We start from the raw sequence: 25,630 nt of genomic DNA, 5'->3' as shown, positions 1-25,630 counted from the left end.
CCCAGACCTATGCTTAGCTGTGCAGCGAGGTGTACTGCGCGGACAGGTTCCACACACACTTCAAGTAAGAGGGCGGCCTGAGTGGAAAGGTGAGAGTTTGGGCAGCTGTGCAGACAAAGAAAGCGCCCTTTGGCTTGGGCCTAAATGCTTGTGACACTCCACTGGGCCTGCCGGGCTCTGAGGGCCCTGCCCTGGGCCCCCTGCTCCCCTGCCCTTTGTTCTGTCACAGCAGAGATGGCCACACCCACTCCCTCAGTGAGGGCAGTGTTCCAACCTCCCTCAGCCCCGCCCCCACTCCGCAGGTTACCATGGACTACAGAGGCTGCATTCTGAGGCCAGGGCGTTCCGAGAATGCCAAGGGCAGACATGATGACCTTAAATGATTTCCTCTTGTGTCAGTTTTGGTAAACTTTAGGAGCTAGGAAATGGTCCACTTGACAGAAATGTTCAAATTTACTGGCATTTCATATATTCTCTGCTCTAACATTGTCCTGACTCTTTCTGTATATTCTTTACTTATGTTTTTGTTTTCCTTAATCAAAGTGTGTCTTTTAAATCTTTTCAAAGAAGATTCTTTGGACTTACTAAATCACCTGAATTTTATACGTTTTCTGTTGTATTAAGTTCTGCTCCTATCTTTATTTAACTTTTTTCTATGTTCTCAGGGTTTATTGTTTTCATCTTCTGATGTCAATTAAAACACTTGGTTATTCATTTTAATAAATCTTTTTACTTATAAAGATTTGAACTTTTGAAGATTCCAGCATACTTGTACGTTTCAAAGGGTCAGGTCCTCTCCACTGTTGCCGGCCTAAGGCTTAGTTCACCATATAGCAATGTATATATTGACCTATTTTCCCCTCGACTTTCTGTGATCCACTACATCTCACCTTTCTTTGCAGACAAGCCATTTGAAATACCCTTAACGTATTTCACAGCCAATAAGGCTTTGAAATAATGTTTATTTTTTATAGAAATCTTCTTATATAATTAGGCAGAAAATCTGACCTGCCATAGTTTTCAAAACAGCATAATTTCACTCTTCTCAATGATTAATCTGTTGTATTACACAACCTTTGTGTATTTAGCTTTATCAATGACATGTCCTTTACAAATGTTTTAGAGATCCTACCAGTCTTTGAAAACATCCTCGTGCCTTGTTTCAGTTCCAGTTTATGTATATTTTCTGCCTTGCACCCGATTATTCCTACATCTGATGGATGGCCTTGGGAATCTAATTCTGGTATTGATTGTTTTGGCTGATTGTCTCCCCTTGTAGCTGCTTTCTTCATTATTGTGTAAATTTAGATCATGAGCTCATGTTTAGCTAAACAGCTGACCTTGTAAGAGGCTTAGGTGTTAACGCTCGTAAGTTTCAGAAGAAAGACGGCAAAGATTTATTTGTTTCCCTCCAATGAGTGGCCCTCAAGGACCCCGTTTTCTACAAGTGTTGGTCCAATACTCCCTCTAGAGGCAGGGGACTCCGACAGGGCTGCTTTGCGGCCCCCGATCTGGGGCAATGGCGGTTGGAGGCCTGTGGCCCGGGCAGGAGCCTCTCCGCGTGTGTCCCAGGGACCCATCTGCCTGTGAGCCTCGGTCACCTGGCAGGAAGCTACGATGCCCAGACCTATGCTTAGCTGTGCAGCGAGGTGTACTGCGCGGACAGGTTCCACACACACTTCAAGTAAGAGGGCGGCCTGAGTGGAAAGGTGAGAGTTTGGGCAGCTGTGCAGACAAAGAAAGCGCCCTTTGGCCTGGGCCTAAATGCTTGTGACACTCCACTGGGCCTGCCGGGCTCTGAGGGCCCTGCCCTGTGCCCCCTGCTCCCCTGCCCTTTGTTCAGTCACAGCAGAGATGGCCACACCCACTCCCTCAGTGAGGGCAGTGTTCCAAACTCCCTCAGCCCCGCCCCCTCTCCGCAGGTTACCATGGACTACAGAGGCTGCATTCTGAGGCCAGGGCGTTCCGAGAATGCCAAGGGCAGACATGATGACGTTAAATGATTTCCTTTTGTGTCACTTTTGGTAAACTTTAGGAGCTAGGAAATGGTCCACTTGACAGAAATGTTCAAATTTACTGGCATTTCATATATTCTCTGCTCTAACATTGTCCTGACTCTTTCTGTATATTCTTTACTTATGTTTTTGTTTTCCTTAATCAAAGTGTGTCTTTTAAATCTTTTCAAAGAAGATTCTTTGGACTTACTAAATCACCTCAATTTTATACGTTTTCTGTTGTATTAAGTTCTGCTCCTATCTTTATTTAACTTTTTTCTATGTTCTCAGGGTTTATGGTTTTCATCTCCTGATGTCAATTAAAACACTTGGTTATTCATTTTAATAAATCTTTTTACTTATAAAGATTTGAACTTTTGAAGATTCCAGCTTACTTGTACGTTTCAAAGGGTCAGGTCCTCTCCACTGTTGCCGGCCTAAGGCTTAGTTCACCATATAGCAATGTATATATTGACCTATTTTCCCCTCGACTTTCTGTGATCCACTACATCTCACCTTTCTTTGCAGACAAGCCATTTGAAATACCCTTAACTTATTTCACAGCCAATAAGGCTTTGAAATAATGTTTATTTTTTAGAGAAATCTTCTTATAAAATTAGGCAGAAAATCTGACCTGCCATAGTTTTCAAAACAGCATAATTTCACTCTTCTCAATGATTAATCTGTTGTATTACACAACCTTTGTGTATTTAGCTTTATCAATGACATGTCCTTTAAAAATGTTTTAGAGATCTTACCAGTCTTTGAAAACATCCTCGTGCCTTGTTTCAGTTCCAGTTTTATGTATATTTTCTGCCTTGCACCCGATTATTCCTACATCTGATGGATGGCCTTGGGAATCTAATTCTGGTATTGATTGTTTTGGCTGATTCTCTCCCCTTGTAGCTGCTTTCTTCATTATTGTGTAAATTTAGATCATGAGCTCATGTTTAGCTAAACAGCTGACCTTGTAAGAGGTATAGGTGTGAACGCTCGTAAGTTTCAGAAGAAAGACGGCAAAGATTTATTTGTGTCCCTCCAATGAGTGGCCCTCAAGGACCCCGTTTTCTACAAGTGTTTGTCAAATACTCCCTCTAGAGGCAGGGGATTCCGACAGGGCTGCTTTGAGGCCCCCGATCTGGGGCAGGGGCAGTGGGCGGCCTGTGGCCCGGGCAGGAGCCTCTCCGCGTGTGTCCCAGGGACCCATCTGCCTGTGAGCCTCGGTCACCTGGCAGGAAGCTACGAAGCCCAGACCTATGCTTAGCTGTGCAGCGAGGTGTACTGCGCGGACAGGTTCCACACACACTTCAAGTAAGAGGGCGGCCTGAGTGGAAAGGTGAGAGTTTGGGCAGCTGTGCAGACAAAGAAAGCGCCCTTTGGCCTGGGCCTAAATGCTTGTGACACTCCACTGGGCCTGCCGGGCTCTGAGGGCCCTGCCCTGGGCCCCCTGCTCCCCTGCCCTTTGTTCAGTCACAGCAGAGATGGCCACACCCACTCCCTCAGTGAGGGCAGTGTTCCAACCTCCCTCAGCCCCGCCCCCACTCCGCAGGTGACCATGGACTACAGAGGCTGCATTCTGAGGCCAGGGCGTTCCGAGAATGCCAAGGGCAGACATGATTACCTTAAATGATTTCCTCTTGTGTCAGTTTTAGTAAACTTTAGGAGCTAGGAAATGGTCCACTTGACAGAAATGTTCAAATTTACTGGCATTTCATATATTCTCTGCTCTAACATTGTCCTGACTCTTTCTGTATATTCTTTACTTATGTTTTTGTTTTCCTTAATCAAAGTGTGTCTTTTAAATCTTTTCAAAGAAGATTCTTTGGACTTACTAAATCACCTGAATTTTATACGTTTTCTGTTGTATTAAGTTCTGCTCATATCTTTATTTATCTTTGTTCTATGTTCTCAGGGTTTATTGTTTTCATCTTCTGATGTCAATTAAAACACTTGGTTATTCATTTTAATAAATCTTTTTACTTATAAAGGTTTGAACTTTTGAAGATTCCAGCTTACTTGTACGTTTCTAAGGGTCAGGTTCTCTCCACTGTTGCCGGCCTAAGGCTTAGTTCACCATATAGCAATGAATATATTGACCTATTTTCCCCTCGACTTTCTGTGATCCACTACATCTCACCTTTCTTTGCAGACAAGCCATTTGAAATACCCTTAACTTATTTCACAGCCAATAAGGCTTTGAAATAATGTGTATTTTTTAGAGAAATCTTCTTATATAATTAGGCAGAAAATCTGACCTGCCATAATTTTCAAAACAGCATAATTTCACTCTTCTCAATGATTAATCTGTTGTATTACACAACCTTTGTGTATTTAGCTTTATCAATGACATGTCCTTTACAAATGTTTTAGAGATCCTACCAGTCTTTGAAAACATCCTCGTGCCTTGTTTCAGTTCCAGTTTATGTATATTTTCTGCCTTGCACCCGATTATTCCTACATCTGATGGATGGCCTTGGGAATCTAATTCTGGTATTGATTGTTTTGGCTGATTGTCTCCACTTGTAGCTGCTTTCTTCATTATTGTGTAAATTTAGATCATGAGCTCATGTTTAGCTAAACAGCTGACCTTGTAAGAGGCTTAGGTGTGAATGCTCGTAAGTTTCAGAAGAAAGACGGCAAAGATTTATTTGTTTCCCTCCAATGAGTGGCCCTCAAGGACCCCGTTTTCTACAAGTGTTGGTCCAATACTCCCTCTAGAGGCAGGGGACTCAGACAGGGCTGCTTTGAGGCCCCCGATCTGGGGCAATGGCGGTTGGCGGCCTGTGGCCCGGGCAGGAGCCCCTCCGCGTGTGTCCCAGGGACCCATCTGCCTGTGAGCCTCGGTCACCTGGCAGGAAGCTACGATGCCCAGACCTATGCTTAGCTGTTCAGCGAGGTGTACTGCGCGGACAGGTTCCACACACACTTCAAGTAACAGGGCGGCCTGAGTGGAAAGGTGAGAGTTTGGGCAGCTGTGCAGACAAAGAAAGCACCCTTTGGCTTGGGCCTAAATGCTTGTGACACTCCACTGGGCCTGCCGGGCTCTGAGGGCCCTGCCCTGGGCCCCCTGCTCCCCTGCCCTTTGTTCTGTCACAGCAGAGATGGCCACACCCACTCCCTCAGTGAGGGCAGTGTTCCAACCTCCCTCAGCCCCGCCCCCACTCCGCAGGTTACCATGGACTACAGAGGCTGCATTCCGAGGCCAGGGCGTTCCGAGAATGCCAAGGGCAGACATGATGACCTTAAATGATTTCCTCTTGTGTCAGTTTTGGTAAACTTTAGGAGCTAGGAAATGGTCCACTTGACAGAAATGTTCAAATTTACTGGCATTTCATATATTCTCTGCTCTAACATTGTCCTGACTCTTTCTGTATATTCTTTACTTATGTTTTTGTTTTCCTTAATCAAAGTGTGTCTTTTAAATCTTTTCAAAGAAGATTCTTTGGACTTACTAAATCACCTGAATTTTATACGTTTTCTGTTGTATTAAGTTCTGCTCCTATCTTTATTTAACTTTTTTCTATGTTCTCAGGGTTTATTGTTTTCATCTTCTGATGTCAATTAAAACACTTGGTTATTCATTTTAATAAATCTTTTTACTTATAAAGATTTGAACTTTTGAAGATTCCAGCATACTTGTACGTTTCAAAGGGTCAGGTCCTCTCCACTGTTGCCGGCCTAAGGCTTAGTTCACCATATAGCAATGTATATATTGACCTATTTTCCCCTCGACTTTCTGTGATCCACTACATCTCACCTTTCTTTGCAGACAAGCCATTTGAAATACCCTTAACGTATTTCACAGCCAATAAGGCTTTGAAATAATGTTTATTTTTTATAGAAATCTTCTTATATAATTAGGCAGAAAATCTGACCTGCCATAGTTTTCAAAACAGCATAATTTCACTCTTCTCAATGATTAATCTGTTGTATTACACAACCTTTGTGTATTTAGCTTTATCAATGACATGTCCTTTACAAATGTTTTAGAGATCCTACCAGTCTTTGAAAACATCCTCGTGCCTTGTTTCAGTTCCAGTTTATGTATATTTTCTGCCTTGCACCCGATTATTCCTACATCTGATGGATGGCCTTGGGAATCTAATTCTGGTATTGATTGTTTTGGCTGATTGTCTCCCCTTGTAGCTGCTTTCTTCATTATTGTGTAAATTTAGATCATGAGCTCATGTTTAGCTAAACAGCTGACCTTGTAAGAGGCTTAGGTGTTAACGCTCGTAAGTTTCAGAAGAAAGACGGCAAAGATTTATTTGTTTCCCTCCAATGAGTGGCCCTCAAGGACCCCGTTTTCTACAAGTGTTGGTCCAATACTCCCTCTAGAGGCAGGGGACTCCGACAGGGCTGCTTTGCGGCCCCCGATCTGGGGCAATGGCGGTTGGAGGCCTGTGGCCCGGGCAGGAGCCTCTCCGCGTGTGTCCCAGGGACCCATCTGCCTGTGAGCCTCGGTCACCTGGCAGGAAGCTACGATGCCCAGACCTATGCTTAGCTGTGCAGCGAGGTGTACTGCGCGGACAGGTTCCACACACACTTCAAGTAAGAGGGCGGCCTGAGTGGAAAGGTGAGAGTTTGGGCAGCTGTGCAGACAAAGAAAGCGCCCTTTGGCCTGGGCCTAAATGCTTGTGACACTCCACTGGGCCTGCCGGGCTCTGAGGGCCCTGCCCTGTGCCCCCTGCTCCCCTGCCCTTTGTTCAGTCACAGCAGAGATGGCCACACCCACTCCCTCAGTGAGGGCAGTGTTCCAAACTCCCTCAGCCCCGCCCCCTCTCCGCAGGTTACCATGGACTACAGAGGCTGCATTCTGAGGCCAGGGCGTTCCGAGAATGCCAAGGGCAGACATGATGACGTTAAATGATTTCCTTTTGTGTCACTTTTGGTAAACTTTAGGAGCTAGGAAATGGTCCACTTGACAGAAATGTTCAAATTTACTGGCATTTCATATATTCTCTGCTCTAACATTGTCCTGACTCTTTCTGTATATTCTTTACTTATGTTTTTGTTTTCCTTAATCAAAGTGTGTCTTTTAAATCTTTTCAAAGAAGATTCTTTGGACTTACTAAATCACCTCAATTTTATACGTTTTCTGTTGTATTAAGTTCTGCTCCTATCTTTATTTAACTTTTTTCTATGTTCTCAGGGTTTATGGTTTTCATCTTCTGATGTCAATTAAAACACTTGGTTATTCATTTTAATAAATCTTTTTACTTATAAAGGTTTGAACTTTTGAAGATTCCAGCTTACTTGTACGTTTCTAAGGGTCAGGTTCTCTCCACTGTTGCCGGCCTAAGGCTTAGTTCACCATATAGCAATGAATATATTGACCTATTTTCCCCTCGACTTTCTGTGATCCACTACATCTCACCTTTCTTTGCAGACAAGCCATTTGAAATACCCTTAACTTATTTCACAGCCAATAAGGCTTTGAAATAATGTGTATTTTTTAGAGAAATCTTCTTATATAATTAGGCAGAAAATCTGACCTGCCATAATTTTCAAAACAGCATAATTTCACTCTTCTCAATGATTAATCTGTTGTATTACACAACCTTTGTGTATTTAGCTTTATCAATGACATGTCCTTTACAAATGTTTTAGAGATCCTACCAGTCTTTGAAAACATCCTCGTGCCTTGTTTCAGTTCCAGTTTATGTATATTTTCTGCCTTGCACCCGATTATTCCTACATCTGATGGATGGCCTTGGGAATCTAATTCTGGTATTGATTGTTTTGGCTGATTGTCTCCACTTGTAGCTGCTTTCTTCATTATTGTGTAAATTTAGATCATGAGCTCATGTTTAGCTAAACAGCTGACCTTGTAAGAGGCTTAGGTGTGAATGCTCGTAAGTTTCAGAAGAAAGACGGCAAAGATTTATTTGTTTCCCTCCAATGAGTGGCCCTCAAGGACCCCGTTTTCTACAAGTGTTGGTCCAATACTCCCTCTAGAGGCAGGGGACTCAGACAGGGCTGCTTTGAGGCCCCCGATCTGGGGCAATGGCGGTTGGCGGCCTGTGGCCCGGGCAGGAGCCCCTCCGCGTGTGTCCCAGGGACCCATCTGCCTGTGAGCCTCGGTCACCTGGCAGGAAGCTACGATGCCCAGACCTATGCTTAGCTGTTCAGCGAGGTGTACTGCGCGGACAGGTTCCACACACACTTCAAGTAACAGGGCGGCCTGAGTGGAAAGGTGAGAGTTTGGGCAGCTGTGCAGACAAAGAAAGCGCCCTTTGGCCTGGGCCTAAATGCTTGTGACACTCCACTGGGCCTGCCGGGCTCTGAGGGCCCTGCCCTGGGCCCCCTGCTCCCCTGCCCTTTGTTCAGTCACAGCAGAGATGGCCACACCCACTCCCTCAGTGAGGGCAGTGTTCCAACCTCCCTCAGCCCCGCCCCCTCTCCGCAGGTTACCATGGACTACAGAGGCTGCATTCTGAGGCCAGGGCGTTCCGAGAATGCCAAGGGCAGACATGATGACCTTAAATGATTTCCTCTTGTGTCACTTTTGGTAAACTTTAGGAGCTAGGAAATGGTCCACTTGACAGAAATGTTCAAATTTACTGGCATTTCATATATTCTCTGCTCTAACATTGTCCTGACTCTTTCTGTATATTCTTTACTTATGTTTTTGTTTTCCTTAATCAAAGTGTGTCTTTTAAATCTTTTCAAAGAAGATTCTTTGGACTTACTAAATCACCTGAATTTTATACGTTTTCTGTTGTATTAAGTTCTGCTCATATCTTTATTTAACTTTTTTCTATGTTCTCAGGGTTTATTGTTTTCATCTTCTGATGTCAATTAAAACACTTGGTTATTCATTTTAATAAATCTTTTTACCTATAAAAATTTGAACTTTTGAAGATTCCAGCTTACTTGTACGTTTCAAAGGGTCAGGTCCTCTCCACTGTTGCCGGCCTAAGGCTTAGTTCACCATATAGCAATGTATATATTGACCTATTTTCCCCTCGACTTTCTGTGATCCACTACATCTCACCTTTCTTTGCAGACAAGCCATTTGAAATACCCTTAACTTATTTCACAGCCAATAAGGCTTTGAAATAATGTTTATTTTTTATAGAAATCTTCTTATATAATTAGGCAGAAAATCTGACCTGCCATAGTTTTCAAAACAGCATAATTTCACTCTTCTCAATGATTAATCTGTTGTATTACACAACCTTTGTGTATTTAGCTTTATCAATGACATGTCCTTTACAAATGTTTTAGAGATCCTACCAGTCTTTGAAAACATCCTCGTGCCTTGTTTCAGTTCCAGTTTATGTATATTTTCTGCCTTGCACCCGATTATTCCTACATCTGATGGATGGCCTTGGGAATCTAATTCTGGTATTGATTGTTTTGGCTGATTGTCTCCACTTGTAGCTGCTTTCTTCATTATTGTGTAAATTTAGATCATGAGCTCATGTTTAGCTAAACAGCTGACCTTGTAAGAGGCTTAGGTGTGAACGCTCGTAAGTTTCAGAAGAAAGACGGCAAAGATTTATTTGTTTCCCTCCAATGAGTGGCCCTCAAGGACCCCGTTTTCTACAAGTGTTGGTCCAATACTCCCTCTAGAGGCAGGGGACTCAGACAGGGCTGCTTTGAGGCCCCCGATCTGGGGCAATGGCGGTTGGCGGCCTGTGGCCCGGGCAGGAGCCACTCCGCGTGTCTCCCAGGGACCCATCTGCCTGTGAGCCTCGGTCACCTGGCAGGAAGCTACGATGCCCAGACCTATGCTTAGCTGTGCAGCGAGGTGTACTGCGCGGACAGGTTCCACACACACTTCAAGTAACAGGGCGGCCTGAGTGGAAAGGTGAGAGTTTGGGCAGCTGTGCAGACAAAGAAAGCGCCCTTTGGCCTGGGCCTAAATGCTTGTGACACTCCACTGGGCCTGCCGGGCTCTGAGGGCCCTGCCCTGGGCCCCCTGCTCCCCTGCCCTTTGTTCAGTCACAGCAGAGATGGCCACACCCACTCCCTCAGTGAGGGCAGTGTTCCAAACTCCCTCAGCCCCGCCCCCTCTCCGCAGGTTACCATGGACTACAGAGGCTGCATTCTGAGGCCAGGGCGTTCCGAGAATGCCAAGGGCAGACATGATGACCTTAAATGATTTCCTCTTGTGTCAGTTTTGGTAAACTTTAGGAGCAAGAAATGGTCCACTTTACAGAAATGTTCAAATTTACTGGCATTTCATATATTCTCTTCTCTAACATTGTCCTGACTCTTTCTGTATATTCTTTACTTATGTTTTTGTTTTCCTTAATCAAAGTGTGTCTTTTAAATCTTTTCAAAGAAGATTCTTTGGACTTACTAAATCACCTGAATTTTATACGTTTTCTGTTGTATTAAGTTCTGCTCCTATCTTTATTTATCTTTGTTCTATGTTCTCAGGGTTTATTGTTTTCATCTTCTGATGTCAATTAAAACACTTGGTTATTCATTTTAATAAATCTTTTTACTTATAAAGATTTGAACTTTTGAAGATTCCAGCTTACTTGTACGTTTCTAAGGGTCAGGTTCTCTCCACTGTTGCCGGCCTAAGGCTTAGTTCACCATATAGCAATGAATATATTGACCTATTTTCCCCTCGACTTTCTGTGATCCACTACATCTCACCTTTCTTTGCAGACAAGCCATTTGAAATACCCTTAACTTATTTCACAGCCAATAAGGCTTTGAAATAAGGTGTATTTTTTAGAGAAATCTTCTTATATAATTAGGCAGAATATCGGACCTGCCATAGTTTTCAAAACAGCATAATTTCACTCTTCTCAATGATTAATCTGTTGTATTACACAACCTTTGTGTATTTAGCTTTATCAATGACATGTCCTTTAAAAATGTTTTAGAGATCCTACCAGTCTTTGAAAACATCCTCGTGCCTTGTTTCAGTTCCAGTTTATGTATATTTTCTGCCTTGCACCCGATTATTCCTACATCTGATGGATGGCCTTGGGAATCTAATTCTGGTATTGATTGTTTTGGCTGATTGTCTCCCCTTGTAGCTGCTTTCTTCATTATTGTGTAAATTTAGATCATGAGCTCATGTTTAGCTAAACAGCTGACCTTGTAAGAGGCTTAGGTGTGAACGCTCGTAAGTTTCAGCAGAAAGTCGGCAAAGATTTATTTGTGTCCCTCCAATGAGTGGCCCTCAAGGACCCCGTTTTCTACAAGTGCTGGTCCAATACTCCCTCTAGAGGCAGGGGACTCAGACAGGGCTGCTTTGCCGCCCCCGATCTGGGGCAGGGGCAGTGGGCAGCCTGTGGCCCGGGCAGGAGCCTCTCCGCGTGTGTCCCAGGGACCCATCTGCCTGTGAGCCTCGGTCACCTGGCAGGAAGCTACGATGCCCAGACCTATGCTTAGCTGTGCAGCGAGGTGTACTGCGCGGACAGGTTCCACACACACTTCAAGTAACAGGGCGGCCTGAGTGGAAAGGTGAGAGTTTGGGCAGCTGTGCAGACAAAGAAAGCGCCCTTTGGCCTGGGCCTAAATGCTTGTGACACTCCACTGGGCCTGCCGGGCTCTGAGGGCCCTGCCCTGGGCCCCCTGCTCCCCTGCCCTTTGTTCAGTCACAGCAGAGATGGCCACACCCACTCCCTCAGTGAGGGCAGTGTTCCAACCTCCCTCAGCCCCGCCCCCTCTCCGCAGGTTACCATGGACTACAGAGGCTGCATTCTGAGGCCAGGGCGTTCCGAGAATGCCAAGGGCAGACATGATGACCTTAAATGATTTCCTCTTGTGTCAGTTTTGGTAAACTTTAGGAGCTAGGAAATGGTCCACTTGACAGAAATGTTCAAATTTACTGGCATTTCATATATTCTCTGCTCTAACATTGTCCTGACTCTTTCTGTATATTCTTTACTTATGTTTTTGTTTTCCTTAATCAAAGTGTGTCTTTTAAATCTTTTCAAAGAAGATTCTTTGGACTTACTAAATCACCTGAATTTTATACGTTTTCTGTTGTATTAAGTTCTGCTCATATCTTTATTTAACTTTTTTCTATGTTCTCAGGGTTTATTCTTTTCATCTTCTGATGTCAATTAAAACACTTGGTTATTCATTTTAATAAATCTTTTTACTTATAAATATTTGAACTTTTGAAGATTCCAGCTTACTTGTACGTTTCTAAGGGTCAGGTCCTCTCCACTGTTGCCGGCCTAAGGCTTAGTTCACCATATAGCAATGTATATATTGACCTATTTTCCCCTCGACTTTCTGTGATCCACTACATCTCACCTTTCTTTGCAGACAAGCCATTTGAAACACCCTTAACTTATTTCACAGCCAATAAGGCTTTGAAATAATGTTTATTTTTTAGAGAAATCTTCTTATATAATTAGGCAGAAAATCTGACCTGCCATAGTTTTCAAAACAGCATAATTTCACTCTTCTCAATGATTAATCTGTTGTATTACACAACCTTTGTGTATTTAGCTTTATCAATGACATGATCTTTAAAAATGTTTTAGAGATCCTACCAGTCTTTGAAAACATCCTCGTGCCTTGTTTCAGTTCCAGTTTTATGTATATTTTCTGCCTTGCACCCGATTATTCCTACATCTGATGGATGGCCTTGGGAATCTAATTCTGGTATTGATTGTTTTGGCTGATTGTCTCCCCTTATAGCTGCTTTCTTCATTATTGTGTAAATTTAGATCATGTGCTCATGTTTAGCTAAACAGCTGACCTTGTAAGAGGTTTAGGTGTGAACGCTCGTAAGTTTCAGCAGAAAGTCGGCAAAGATTTATTTGTGTCCCTCCAATGAGTGGCCCTCAAGGACCCCGTTTTCTACAAGTGCTGGTCCAATACTCCCTCTAGAGGCAGGGGACTCAGACAGGGCTGCTTTGCCACCCCCGATCTGGGGCAGGGGCAGCTGGCAGCCTGTGGCCCGGGCAGGAGCCTCTCCGCGTGTGTCCCAGGGACCCATCTGCCTGTGAGCCTCGGTCACCTGGCAGGAAGCTACGATGCCCAGACCTATGCTTAGCTGTGCAGCGAGGTGTACTGCGCGGACAGGTTCCACACACACTTCAAGTAAGAGGGCGGCCTGAGTGGAAAGGTGAGAGTTTGGGCAGCTGTGCAGACAAAGAAAGCGCCCTTTGGCCTGGGCCTAAATGCTTGTGACACTCCACTGGGCCTGCCGGGCTCTGAGGGCCCTGCCCTGGGCCCCCTGCTCCCCTGCCCTTTGTTCAGTCACAGCAGAGATGGCCACACCCACTCCCTCAGTGAGGGCAGTGTTCCAACCTCCCTCAGCCCCGCCCCCTCTCCGCAGGTTACCATGGACTACAGAGGCTGCATTCTGAGGCCAGGGCGTTCCGAGAATGCCAAGGGCAGACATGATGACCTTAAATGATTTCCTCTTGTGTCAGTTTTGGTAAACTTTAGGAGCTAGGAAATGGTCCACTTGACAGAAATGTTCAAATTTACTGGCATTTCATATATTCTCTGCTCTAACATTGTCCTGACTCTTTCTGTATATTCTTTACTTATGTTTTTGTTTTCCTTAATCAAAGTGTGTCTTTTAAATCTTTTCAAAGAAGATTCTTTGGACTTACTAAATCACCTGAATTTTATACGTTTTCTGTTGTATTAAGTTCTGCTCATATCTTTATTTAACTTTTTTCTATGTTCTCAGGGTTTATTGTTTTCATCTTCTGATGTCAATTAAAACACTTGGTTATTCATATTAATAAATCTTTTTACCTATAAAAATTTGAACTTTTGAAGATTCCAGCTTACTTGTACGTTTCAAAGGGTCAGGTCCTCTCCACTGTTGCCGGCCTAAGGCTTAGTTCACCATATAGCAATGTATATATTGACCTATTTTCCCCTCGACTTTCTGTGATCCACTACATCTCACCTTTCTTTGCAGACAAGCCATTTGAAATACCCTTAACTTATTTCACAGCCAATAAGGCTTTGAAATAATGTTTATTTTTTAGAGAAATCTTCTTATATAATTAGGCAGAAAATCTGACCTGCCATAGTTTTCAAAACAGCATAATTTCACTCTTCTCAATGATTAATCTGTTGTATTACACAACCTTTGTGTATTTAGCTTTATCAATGACATGTCCTTTACAAATGTTTTAGAGATCCTACCAGTCTTTGAAAACATCCTCGTGCCTTGTTTCAGTTCCAGTTTATGTATATTTTCTGCCTTGCACCCGATTATTCCTACATCTGATGGATGGCCTTGGGAATCTAATTCTGGTATTGATTGTTTTGGCTGATTGTCTCCACTTGTAGCTGCTTTCTTCATTATTGTGTAAATTTAGATCATGAGCTCATGTTTAGCTAAACAGCTGACCTTGTAAGAGGCTTAGGTGTGAACGCTCGTAAGTTTCAGAAGAAAGACGGCAAAGATTTATTTGTTTCCCTCCAATGAGTGGCCCTCAAGGACCCCGTTTTCTACAAGTGTTGGTCCAATACTCCCTCTAGAGGCAGGGGACTCAGACAGGGCTGCTTTGAGGCCCCCGATCTGGGGCAATGGCGGTTGGCGGCCTGTGGCCCGGGCAGGAGCCTCTCCGCGAGTGTCCCAGGGACCCATCTGCCTGTGAGCCTCGGTCACCTGGCAGGAAGCTACGATGCCCAGACCTATGCTTAGCTGTTCAGCGAGGTGTACTGCGCGGACAGGTTCCACACACACTTCAAGTAACAGGGCGGCCTGAGTGGAAAGGTGAGAGTTTGGGCAGCTGTGCAGACAAAGAAAGCGCCCTTTGGCCTGGGCCTAAATGCTTGTGACACTCCACTGGGCCTGCCGGGCTCTGAGGGCCCTGCCCTGGGCCCCCTGCTCCCCTGCCCTTTGTTCAGTCACAGCAGAGATGGCCACACCCACTCCCTCAGTGAGGGCAGTGTTCCAACCTCCCTCAGCCCCGCCCCCTCTCCGCAGGTTACCATGGACTACAGAGGCTGCATTCTGAGGCCAGGGCGGTCCGAGAATGCCAAGGGCAGACATGATGACCTTAAATGATTTCCTCTTGTGTCAGTTTTGGTAAACTTTAGGAGCAAGAAATGGTCCACTTTACAGAAATGTTCAAATTTACTGGCATTTCATATATTCTCTTCTCTAACATTGTCCTGACTCTTTCTGTATATTCTTTACTTATGTTTTTGTTTTCCTTAATCAAAGTGTGTCTTTTAAATCTTTTCAAAGAAGATTCTTTGGACTTACTAAATCACCTGAATTTTATACGTTTTCTGTTGTATTAAGTTCTGCTCCTATCTTTATTTATCTTTGTTCTATGTTCTCAGGGTTTATTGTTTTCATCTTCTGATGTCAATTAAAACACTTGGTTATTCATTTTAATAAATCTTTTTACTTATAAAAATTTGAACTTTTGAAGATTCCAGCTTACTTGTACGTTTCTAAGGGTCAGGTTCTCTCCACTGTTGCCGGCCTAAGGCTTAGTTCACCATATAGCAATGAATATATTGACCTATTTTCCCCTCGACTTTCTGTGATCCACTACATCTCACCTTTCTTTGCAGACAAGCCATTTGAAATACCCTTAACTTATTTCACAGCCAATAAGGCTTTGAAATAAGGTGTATTTTTTAGAGAAATCTTCTTATATAATTAGGCAGAATATCGGACCTGCCATAGTTTTCAAAACAGCATAATTTCACTCTTCTCAATGATTAATCTGTTGTATTACACAACCTTTGTGTATTTAGCTTTATCAATGACATGTCCTTTAAAAATGTTTTAGAGATCCTACCAGTCTTTGAAAACATCCTCGTGCCTTGTTTCAGTTCCAGTTTATGTATATTTTCTGCCTTGCACCCGATTATTCCTACATCTGATGGATGGCCTTGGGAATCTAATTCTGGTATTGATTGTTTTGGCTGATTGTCTCCCCTTGTAGCTGCTTTCTTCATTATTGTGTAAATTTAGATCATGAGCTCATGTTTAGCTAAACAGCTGACCTTGTAAGAGGCTTAGGTGTGAACGCTCGTAAGTTTCAGAAGAAAGACGGCAAAGATTTATTTGTTTCCCTCCAATGAGTGGCCCTCAAGGACCCCGTTTTCTACAAGTGTTGGTCCAATACTCCCTCTAGAGGCAGGGGACTCAGACAGGGCTGCTTTGAGGCCCCCGATCTGGGGCAATGGCGGTTGGCGGCCTGTGGCCCGGGCAGGAGCCACTCCGCGTGTGTCCCAGGGACCCATCTGCCTGTGAGCCTCGGTCACCTGGCAGGAAGCTACGATGCCCAGACCTATGCTTAGCTGTGCAGCGAGGTGTACTGCACGGACAGGTTCCACACACACTTCAAGTAACAGGGCGGCCTGAGTGGAAAGGTGAGAGTTTGGGCAGCTGTGCAGACAAAGAAAGCGCCCTTTGGCCTGGGCCTAAATGCTTGTGACACTCCACTGGGCCTGCCGGGCTCTGAGGGCCCTGCCCTGGGCCCCCTGCTCCCCTGCCCTTTGTTCAGTCACAGCAGAGATGGCCACACCCACTCCCTCAGTGAGGGCAGTGTTCCAACCTCCCTCAGCCCCGCCCCCTCTCCGCAGGTTACCATGGACTACAGAGGCTGCATTCTGAGGCCAGGGCGTTCCGAGAATGCCAAGGGCAGACATGATGACCTTAAATGATTTCCTCTTGTGTCACTTTTGGTAAACTTTAGGAGCTAGGAAATGGTCCACTTGACAGAAATGTTCAAATTTACTGGCATTTCATATATTCTCTGCTCTAACATTGTCCTGACTCTTTCTGTATATTATTTACTTATGTTTTTGTTTTCCTTAATCAAAGTGTGTCTTTTAAATCTTTTCAAAGAAGATTCTTTGGACTTACTAAATCACCTGAATTTTATACGTTTTCTGTTGTATTAAGTTCTGCTCATATCTTTATTTAAATTTTTTCTATGTTCTCAGGGTTTATTCTTTTCATCTTCTGATGTCAATTAAAACACTTGGTTATTCATTTTAATAAATCTTTTTACTTATAAATATTTGAACTTTTGAAGATTCCAGCTTACTTGTACGTTTCTAAGGGTCAGGTCCTCTCCACTGTTGCCGGCCTAAGGCTTAGTTCACCATATAGCAATGTATATATTGACCTATTTTCCCCTCGACTTTCTGTGATCCCCTACATCTCACCTTTCTTTGCAGACAAGCCATTTGAAACACCCTTAACTTATTTCACAGCCAATAAGGCTTTGAAATAATGTTTATTTTTTAGAGAAATCTTCTTATATAATTAGGCAGAAAATCTGACCTGCCATAGTTTTCAAAACAGCATAATTTCACTCTTCTCAATGATTAATCTGTTGTATTACACAACCTTTGTGTATTTAGCTTTATCAATGACATGTCCTTTAAAAATGTTTTAGAGATCCTACCAGTCTTTGAAAACATCCTCGTGCCTTGTTTCAGTTCCAGTTTTATGTATATTTTCCTCCTTGCACCCGATTATTCCTACATCTGATGGATGGCCTTGGGAATCCAATTCTGGTATTGATTGTTTTGGCTGATTGTCTCCCCTTATAGCTGCTTTCTTCATTATTGTGTAAATTTAGATCATGAGCTCATGTTTAGCTAAACAGCTGACCTTGTAAGAGGTTTAGGTGTGAACGCTCGTAAGTTTCAGCCGAAAGTCGGCCAAGATATATTTGTGTCCCTCCAATGAGTGGCCCTCAAGGACCTCGTTTTCTACAAGTGTTGGTCCAATACTCCCTCTAGAGGCAGGGGACTCAGACAGGGCTGCTTTGCCGCCCCCGATCTGGGGCAGGGGCAGTGGGCAGCCTGTGGCCCGGGCAGGAGCCTCTCCGCGTGTGTCCCAGGGACCCATCTGCCTGTGAGCCTCGGTCACCTGGCAGGAAGCTACGATGCCCAGACCTATGCTTAGCTGTGCAGCGAGGTGTACTGCGCGGACAGGTTCCACACACACTTCAAGTAAGAGGGCGGCCTGAGTGGAAAGGTGAGAGTTTGGGCAGCTGTGCAGACAAAGAAAGCGCCCTTTGGCCTGGGCCTAAATGCTTGTGACACTCCACTGGGCCTGCCGGGCTCTGAGGGCCCTGCCCTGGGCCCCCTGCTCCCCTGCCCTTTGTTCAGTCACAGCAGAGATGGCCACACCCACTCCCTCAGTGAGGGCAGTGTTCCAACCTCCCTCAGCCCCGCCCCCTCTCCGCAGGTTACCATGGACTACAGAGGCTGCATTCTGAGGCCAGGGCGTTCCGAGAATGCCAAGGGCAGACATGATGACCTTAAATGATTTCCTCTTGTGTCAGTTTTGGTAAACTTTAGGAGCTAGGAAATGGTCCACTTGACAGAAATGTTCAAATTTACTGGCATTTCATATATTCTCTGCTCTAACATTGTCCTGACTCTTTCTGTATATTCTTTACTTATGTTTTTGTTTTCCTTAATCAAAGTGTGTCTTTTAAATCTTTTCAAAGAAGATTCTTTGGACTTACTAAATCACCTGAATTTTATACGTTTTCTGTTGTATTAAGTTCTGCTCATATCTTTATTTAACTTTTTTCTATGTTCTCAGGGTTTATTGTTTTCATCTTTTGATGTCAATTAAAACACTTGGTTATTCATTTTAATAAATCTTTTTACCTATAAAAATTTGAACTTTTGAAGATTCCAGCTTACTTGTACGTTTCAAAGGGTCAGGTCCTCTCCACTGTTGCCGGCCTAAGGCTTAGTTCACCATATAGCAATGTATATATTGACCTATTTTCCCCTCGACTTTCTGTGATCCACTACATCTCACCTTTCTTTGCAGACAAGCCATTTGAAATACACTTAACTTATTTCACAGCCAATAAGGCTTTGAAATAATGTGTATTTTTTAGAGAAATCTTCTTATATAATTAGGCAAAAAATCTGACCTGCCATAGTTTTCAAAACAGCATAATTTCACTCTTCTCAATGATTAATCTGTTGTATTACACAACCTTTGTGTATTTAGCTTTATCAATGACATGATCTTTAAAAATGTTTTAGAGATCCTACCAGTCTTTGAAAACATCCTCGTGCCTTGTTTCAGTTCCAGTTTTATGTATATTTTCTGCCTTGCACCCGATTATTCCTACATCTGATGGATAGCCTTGGGAATCTAATTCTGGTATTGATTGTTTTGGCTGATTGTCTCCCCTTATAGCTGCTTTCTTCATTATTGTGTAAATTTAGATCATGAGCTCATGTTTAGCTAAACAGCTGACCTTATAAGAGGCTTAGGTGTGAACGCTCGTAAGTTTCAGCAGAAAGTCGGCAAAGATTTATTTGTGTCCCTCCAATGAGTGGCCCTCAAGGACCCCGTATTCTACAAGTGTTGGTCCTATACTCCCTCTAGAGGCATGGGAGTCAGACAGGGCTGCATTGCGGCCCCCGATCTGGGGCAGGGGCAGTGGGCGGCGTGTGGCCCGGGCAGGAGCCTCTCCGCGTGTGTCCCAGGTACCCATCTGCCTGTGAGCCTCGGTCACCTGGCAGGAAGCTACGATACCCAGACCTATGCTTAGCTGTGCAGCGAGGTGTACTGCGCGGACAGGTTCCACACACACTTCAAGTAAGAGGGCGGCCTGAGTGGAAAGGTGAGAGTTTGGGCAGCTGTGCAGACAAAGAAAGCGCCCTTTGGCCTGGGCCTAAATGCTTGTGACACTCCACTGGGCCTGCCGGGCTCTGAGGGCCCTGCCCTGGGCCCCCTGCTCCCCTGCCCTTTGTTCAGTCACAGCAGAGATGGCCACACCCACTCCCTCAGTGAGGGCAGTGTTCCAACCTCCCTCAGCCCCGCCCCCTCTCCGCAGGTTACCATGGACTACAGTGGCTGCATTCTGAGGCCAGGGCGTTCCGAGAATGCCAAGGGCAGACATGATGACCTTAAATGATTTCCTCTTGTGTCAGTTTTGGTAAACTTTAGGAGCTAGGAAATGGTCCACTTGACAGAAATGTTCAAATTTACTGGCATTTCATATATTCTCTGCTCTAACATTGTCCTGACTCTTTCTGTATATTCTTTACTTATGTTTTTGTTTTCCTTAATCAAAGTGTGTCTTTTAAATCTTTTCAAAGAAGATTCTTTGGACTTACTAAATCACCTGAATTTTATACGTTTTCTGTTGTATTAAGTTCTGCTCCTATCTTTATTTAACTTTTTTCTATGTTCTCAGGGTTTATTGTTTTCATCTTCTGATGTCAATTAAAACACTTGGTTATTCATTTTAATAAATCTTTTTACTTATAAAGATTTGAACTTTTGAAGATTCCAGCTTACTTGTACGTTTCTAAGGGTCAGGTCCTCTCCATTGTTGCCGGCCTAAGGCTTAGTTCACCATATAGCAATGTATATATTGACCTATTTTCCCCTCGACTTTCCGTGATCCCCTACATCTCACCTTTCTTTGCAGACAAGCCATTTGAAACACCCTTAACTTATTTCACAGCCAATAAGGCTTTGAAATAATGTGTATTTTTTAGGGAAATCTTCTTATATAATTAGGCAGAAAATCTGACCTGCCATAGTTTTCAAAACAGCTTAACTTCACTCTTCTCAATGATTAATCTGTTGTATTACACAACCTTGGTGTATTTAGCTTTAGCAATGACATGTCCTTTAAAAATGTTTTAGAGATCCTACCAGTCTTTGAAAACATCCTCGTGCCTTGTTTCAGTTCCAGTTTATGTATATTTTCTGCCTTGCACCCGATTATTCCTACATCTGATGGATGGCCTTGGGAATCTAATTCTGGTATTGATTGTTTTGGCTGATTGTCTCCCCTTATAGCTGCTTTCTTCATTATTGTGTAAATTTAGATCATGAGCTCATGTTTAGCTAAACAGCTGACCTTGTAAGAGGTTTAGGTGTGAACGCTCGTAAGTTTCAGCAGAAAGTCGGCAAAGATTTATTTGTGTCCCTCCAATGAGTGGCCCTCAAGGACCCCGTTTTCTACAAGTGTTGGTCCAATACTCCCTCTAGAGGCAGGGGACTCAGACAGGGCTGCTTTGCCGCCCCCGATCTGGGGCAGGGGCAGTGGGCAGCCTGTGGCCCGGGCAGGAGCCTCTCCGCGTGTGTCCCAGGGACCCATCTGCCTGTGAGCCTCGGTCACCTGGCAGGAAGCTACGATGCCCAGACCTATGCTTAGCTGTGCAGCGAGGTGTACTGCGCGGACAGGTTCCACACACACTTCAAGTAAGAGGGCGGCCTGAGTGGAAAGTTGAGAGTTTGGGCAGCTGTGCAGACAAAGAAAGCGCCCTTTGGCCTGGGCCTAAATGCTTGTGACACTCCACTGGGCCTGCCGGGCTCTGAGGGCCCTGCCCTGGGCCCCCTGCTCCCCTGCCCTTTGTTCAGTCACAGCAGAGATGGCCACAACCACTCCCTCAGTGAGGGCAGTGTTCCAACCTCCCTCAGCCCCGCCCCCTCTCCGCAGGTTACCATGGACTACAGAGGCTGCATTCTGAGGCCAGGGCGTTCCGAGAATGCCAAGGGCAGACATGATGACCTTAAATGATTTCCTCTTGTGTCAGTTTTGGTAAACTTTAGGAGCTAGGAAATGGTCCACTTGACAGAAATGTTCAAATTTACTGGCATTTCATATATTCTCTGCTCTAACATTGTCCTGACTCTTTCTGTATATTCTTTACTTATGTTTTTGTTTTCCTTAATCAAAGTGTGTCTTTTAAATCTTTTCAAAGAAGATTCTTTGGACTTACTAAATCACCTGAATTTTATACGTTTTCTGTTGTATTAAGTTCTGCTCATATCTTTATTTAACTTTTTTCTATGTTCTCAGGGTTTATTGTTTTCATCTTCTGATGTCAATTAAAACACTTGGTTATTCATTTTAATAAATCTTTTTACCTATAAAAATTTGAACTTTTGAAGATTCCAGCTTACTTGTACGTTTCAAAGGGTCAGGTCCTCTCCACTGTTGCCGGCCTAAGGCTTAGTTCACCATATAGCAATGTATATATTGACCTATTTTCCCCTCGACTTTCTGTGATCCACTACATCTCACCTTTCTTTGCAGACAAGCCATTTGAAATACCCTTAACTTATTTCACAGCCAATAATGCTTTGAAATAATGTTTATTTTTTAGAGAAATCTTCTTATATAATTAGGCAAAAAATCTGACCTGCCATAGTTTTCAAAACAGCATAATTTCACTCTTCTCAATGATTAATCTGTTGTATTACACAACCTTTGTGTATTTAGCTTTATCAATGACATGATCTTTAAAAATGTTTTAGAGATCCTACCAGTCTTTGAAAACATCCTCGTGCCTTGTTTCAGTTCCAGTTTTATGTATATTTTCTGCCTTGCACCCGATTATTCCTACATCTGATGGATAGCCTTGGGAATCTAATTCTGGTATTGATTGTTTTGGCTGATTGTCTCCCCTTGTAGCTGCTTTCTTCATTATTGTGTAAATTTAGATCATGAGCTCATGTTTAGCTAAACAGCTGACCTTGTAAGAGGCTTAGGTGTGAACGCTCGTAAGTTTCAGAAGAAAGACGGCAAAGATTTATTTGTTTCCCTCCAATGAGTGGCCCTCAAGGACCCCGTTTTCTACAAGTGTTGGTCCAATACTCCCTCTAGAGGCAGGGGACTCAGACAGGGCTGCTTTGAGGCCCCCGATCTGGGGCAATGGCGGTTGGCGGCCTGTGGCCCGGGCAGGAGCCACTCCGCGTGTGTCCCAGGGACCCATCTGCCTGTGAGCCTCGGTCACCTGGCAGGAAGCTACGATGCCCAGACCTATGCTTAGCTGTGCAGCGAGGTGTACTGCACGGACAGGTTCCACACACACTTCAAGTAACAGGGCGGCCTGAGTGGAAAGGTGAGAGTTTGGGCAGCTGTGCAGACAAAGAAAGCGCCCTTTGGCCTGGGCCTAAATGCTTGTGACACTCCACTGGGCCTGCCGGGCTCTGAGGGCCCTGCCCTGGGCCCCCTGCTCCCCTGCCCTTTGTTCAGTCACAGCAGAGATGGCCACACCCACTCCCTCAGGGAGGGCAGTGTTCCAACCTCCCTCCGCCACGCCCCCTCTCCGCAGGTTACCATGGACTACAGAGGCTGCATTCTGAGGCCAGGGCGTTCCGAGAATGCCAAGGGCAGACATGATGACCTTAAATGATTTCCTCTTGTGTCAGTTTTGGTAAACTTTAGGAGCTAGGAAATGGTCCACTTGACAGAAATGTTCAAATTTACTGGCATTTCATATATTCTCTGCTCTAACATTGTCCTGACTCTTTCTGTATATTCTTTACTTATGTTTTTGTTTTCCTTAATCAAAGTGTGTCTTTTAAATCTTTTCAAAGAAGATTCTTTGGACTTACTAAATCACCTGAATTTTATACGTTTTCTGTTGTATTAAGTTCTGCTCATATCTTTATTTAACTTTTTTCTATGTTCTCAGGGTTTATTGTTTTCATCTTTTGATGTCAATTAAAACACTTGGTTATTCATTTTAATAAATCTTTTTACCTATAAAAATTTGAACTTTTGAAGATTCCAGCTTACTTGTACGTTTCAAAGGGTCAGGTCCTCTCCACTGTTGCCGGCCTAAGGCTTAGTTCACCATATAGCAATGTATATATTGACCTATTTTCCCCTCGACTTTCTGTGATCCACTACATCTCACCTTTCTTTGCAGACAAGCCATTTGAAATACACTTAACTTATTTCACAGCCAATAAGGCTTTGAAATAATGTGTATTTTTTAGAGAAATCTTCTTATATAATTAGGCAAAAAATCTGACCTGCCATAGTTTTCAAAACAGCATAATTTCACTCTTCTCAATGATTAATCTGTTGTATTACACAACCTTTGTGTATTTAGCTTTATCAATGACATGATCTTTAAAAATGTTTTAGAGATCCTACCAGTCTTTGAAAACATCCTCGTGCCTTGTTTCAGTTCCAGTTTTATGTATATTTTCTGCCTTGCACCCGATTATTCCTACATCTGATGGATAGCCTTGGGAATCTAATTCTGGTATTGATTGTTTTGGCTGATTGTCTCCCCTTATAGCTGCTTTCTTCATTATTGTGTAAATTTAGATCATGAGCTCATGTTTAGCTAAACAGCTGACCTTATAAGAGGCTTAGGTGTGAACGCTCGTAAGTTTCAGCAGAAAGTCGGCAAAGATTTATTTGTGTCCCTCCAATGAGTGGCCCTCAAGGACCCCGTATTCTACAAGTGTTGGTCCAATACTCCCTCTAGAGGCAGGGGAGTCAGACAGGGCTGCATTGCGGCCCCCGATCTGGGGCAGGGGCAGTGGGCGGCGTGTGGCCCGGGCAGGAGCCTCTCCGCGTGTGTCCCAGGGACCCATCTGCCTGTGAGCCTCGGTCACCTGGCAGGAAGCTACGATACCCAGACCTATGCTTAGCTGTGCAGCGAGGTGTACTGCGCGGACAGGTTCCACACACACTTCAAGTAAGAGGGCGGCCTGAGTGGAAAGGTGAGAGTTTGGGCAGCTGTGCAGACAAAGAAAGCGCCCTTTGGCCTGGGCCTAAATGCTTGTGACACTCCACTGGGCCTGCCGGGCTCTGAGGGCCCTGCCCTGGGCCCCCTGCTCCCCTGCCCTTTGTTCAGTCACAGCAGAGATGGCCACACCCACTCCCTCAGTGAGGGCAGTGTTCCAACCTCCCTCAGCCCCGCCCCCTCTCCGCAGGTTACCATGGACTACAGAGGCTGCATTCTGAGGCCAGGGCGTTCCGAGAATGCCAAGGGCAGACATGATGACCTTAAATGATTTCCTCTTGTGTCAGTTTTGGTAAACTTTAGGAGCTAGGAAATGGTCCACTTGACAGAAATGTTCAAATTTACTGGCATTTCATATATTCTCTGCTCTAACATTGTCCTGACTCTTTCTGTATATTCTTTACTTATGTTTTTGTTTTCCTTAATCAAAGTGTGTCTTTTAAATCTTTTCAAAGAAGATTCTTTGGACTTACTAAATCACCTGAATTTTATACGTTTTCTGTTGTATTAAGTTCTGCTCCTATCTTTATTTAACTTTTTTCTATGTTCTCAGGGTTTGTTTTCATCTTCTGATGTCAATTAAAACACTTGGTTATTCATTTTAATAAAACTTTTTACTTATAAAGATTTGAACTTTTGAAGATTCCAGCTTACTTGTACGTTTCTAAGGGTCACGTCCTCTCCATTGTTGCCGGCCTAAGGCTTAGTTCACCATATAGCAATGTATATATTGACCTATTTTCCCCTCGACTTTCCGTGATCCCCTACATCTCACCTTTCTTTGCAGACAAGCCATTTGAAACACCCTTAACTTATTTCACAGCCAATAAGGCTTTGAAATAATGTGTATTTTTTAGGGAAATCTTCTTATATAATTAGGCAGAAAATCTGACCTGCCATAGTTTTCAAAACAGCTTAACTTCACTCTTCTCAATGATTAATCTGTTGTATTACACAACCTTGGTGTATTTAGCTTTAGCAATGACATGTCCTTTAAAAATGTTTTAGAGATCCTACCAGTCTTTGAAAACATCCTCGTGCCTTGTTTCAGTTCCAGTTTATGTATATTTTCTGCCTTGCACCCGATTATTCCTACATCTGATGGATGGCCTTGGGAATCTAATTCTGGTATTGATTGTTTTGGGTGATTGTCTCACCTTGTAGCTGCTTTCTTCATTATTGTGTAAATTTAGATCATGAGCTCATGTTTAGCT

This window comes from Mesoplodon mirus, assembly GCF_964341445.2.
Source record: "Mesoplodon mirus genome assembly, chromosome: 1".
In the NCBI taxonomy this organism is placed as follows: Eukaryota; Metazoa; Chordata; class Mammalia; order Artiodactyla; family Ziphiidae; genus Mesoplodon; species Mesoplodon mirus.
The sequence above is the reverse complement of the archived record's forward strand: the minus strand, read 5'-3'. Positions refer to the sequence as shown.